We start from the raw sequence: 2943 nt of genomic DNA on the forward strand, positions 1-2943 counted from the left end.
AAATAAATAAATAAATAAATTAAGATTTGTCTTAGGTCCCGTCAATTAGCTCAGTGGACTAAAGTGCCTGCAAACAGGTTCAGGGGCTGAGGATTCCATCCCAGGGTCAGCAGTGCTGTGCTCACACCCCAAGGGCTGACTGAAATGGCAATTGAGACTAGATGTGGTAGTGCTTGCTTGTAATCCCAGCTCTTTGAAGGCTGCAAACGGGAGGATCACTATGAGTCTGATCTAGTAGTGAGACCCTGAGCACCTTGTAGACCCTTCATTAAAATAAAAATTAAAAAAAAAAGATTTGTCTTATACATAGTCGGGTGCTCCTGTTCAGTGCATACATATTTATGAGTGCTACCTTTTCCTCTTGAATTTTTCCCCTAACCAGTATGTAGTGGCCTTATATATTTCAATTGATCATTCTTGGTTTGAAATTGAGATTGTCTGCAAACAGGATTGCTACCCCTTCCTTTTTCTGAGGTGCTAGGGCATGTAGTATTATTTTCCATCTTTTGCCTTTCAGCCTATGAATTTTTTATGAGTTACTTGTGTTTCTTTTATACAGTATAAAGCTGGATTTTGCTTCCAAATCCACTGTGCCAGTCTATTCCTTTTACTTGGTGAATTGAGTCCACTTCCATTGGTGGTTATATTTGAGATGTATTGTCTTATGGTTCACATGTTAATTTTCTGCTGTTATATACACCTTTTACTCATGTGTTTATTTGCCCTATTGGGTGGGCTCTTTCCCTTCTCATTTGTGGATTTGTGGTCAATTTGGTCCCTCTCTAGTATATCTTTTACTAGTCTGTGTATGATTGGCTTTGTCATCATGAACTTCTTTAGTATTTCTTTGTCATGGAAGTATTTCACGTCTCCTTGGAACTTGAAAGAGAATTTTGTAGGGTATCACAATCTAGGACGGAGTTTTTTCTTGTAGGACTTGAAGTATTTTAGTCCATTCTCTTCTTCACTTCATGGTTTGTGAAGAAAATCTGCTGTTATTTTGATGCTTTTTCCTTTCAATGTGATTGCTTTCATTTTTTAGTGAATTTTGATATATTGTTCTTGTGCAGGATTTCTTGGATCTTGACTATTATATATCTGGTTGTGCATTTTTTTTTAAACTGGTTGTGTTTTCATTTGGGTTGATGTTATTCAAAGTTCTATATGCTTCAGTTAACTGAATATCAGATTGTTTCCCCATATTTGGGAAGTTTTCTGCTATTATTTCTGCCTATAATCTTTTTATATCATTTGTATTGACTCCTTCTTGCTCATTGATGCCTATTAGTCTCGTGTTGTCCATCTTTGCATCTTCTTGCAGATACTGAATTATTTTGTTCCTGCATCCTAGTTGTTTTTAAGAGATTTTTTTCTTAACTTTTCACTAGCCGCAATGGTGGGTCAAGATCTGAAACTCTATCTTCACTTTCATTCGAATGGTTTTGCAATCTTGTATTTGAGGTTTTAATTTCCTGTACATCTCTTTGAATCTGTTTCCTTGTCTCTATTTCTAAACTGGTCATTCAAGGATTCCAACATATTTCTATTATCCTCTATTTTTCTTACCAGTGCCTTGTTGAGAAGCACTTACTATTTCACTATACTTATCATTTCTTTTTTACTTCAGAGTTTACTTGTAATCTGATTTCCTCTATAACTTTCTGCCATTGTTTCTTTGCTTCTGTCACTCTTAATTGAGAGATTTCAGCTGTGGCATTCCCAATTTTTTCTATGCTAATGTCTCCTACATTTTTTCTGGGTGGGCTCGCGGCTTGAGAATGTGTTTTGCTCCTTCTGTATGTCATTTTGTATAGAACTGTCCTCTGACTTTTGGTGTAGAGCTTTGCTGCAATGTACTTTTCAGTCGTTTTTGAAAGTTCATCTTTAGGATATAAACAACTGGAATAAAAATTATTTTGTCCTTGTGCTTGAACATCATTTCTTCAAATCCCACTGGCCTTTAATTTTTCTGCTAAGAAGTATGCTATTATGTTTATATGATTACTTTTATAAATTCCATGCTTTTATCATTAATAACTTTTAATGTTCCCTCTTTGTCCTTCATTTCTGAGATGTTGACTTTAGTGCATTATGGAGATGCCTTATTTTAAGTCATGGATATTTGTGATTTTTACATTGCTTACTTACCTGAAAAGTCATTTTCCCCTAGATTTAATAAATTTTCTACATTGAATTTGGTGAATAAATTTTTCATAGCTTTTGAATCAATTTTATTCCTCTATTCGTTGATGGCTTTATTTTAGTCATGGAAGAGTTGGTGTTTCCACCTTCTGTTGTGTCATGTTTTCAGGGTATCAATAAGAATAAGAACTACTCTATCTATCTTGTCATCAACATCTGCCACACTGTCTTCATATTGCTCATATCTACTACCCACACTTTCAATTGAAATTTTTTATGATTCTTTCATCAGAATTTTTATACCTAACTTACTATTTATTTATTTTTATTCATTTTACTGAGAAAAATTAAAATGGCAATGAAACAATTTTAAAACAGGTTAGAGGACAGTTGCAATAATTAATACATTGCATATTGTTGTCTTAGTAGTAATTCAGAGGACAAGATACAGACATGATATCTTTGTTCCTTTTTATTTTAGGAAAGGGTATACAGGGTGTTCAGGGTCTCTCTAATAGATTATACTCATAGTGATTCACCTGTTTACAGCCTCCCAAGAGCTGGGATTACAGGTGCATGCCACCACTCCAAGTCTCAGTTGCCATCTCAGTGCACCTTGGTTTTGGGGCTGTCATGGCAGGCCCGGGTATCGAACCCTCTGGCCCCTGTACTTGCTTGCAGGTGCTTCAATTTGCTGAGCTATTTGGCCAACCCTCAGAAATGATATCTTGTCTAAATAATATTAGTACATACCTTTCCACTCTTTGAACAGAAAGTAGCTCTATGTCTAATATATATATA

Source organism: Octodon degus, unplaced genomic scaffold, assembly GCF_000260255.1.
Source record: "Octodon degus isolate 3935 unplaced genomic scaffold, OctDeg1.0 scaffold00211, whole genome shotgun sequence".
NCBI classification, from domain to species: domain Eukaryota; kingdom Metazoa; phylum Chordata; class Mammalia; order Rodentia; family Octodontidae; genus Octodon; species Octodon degus.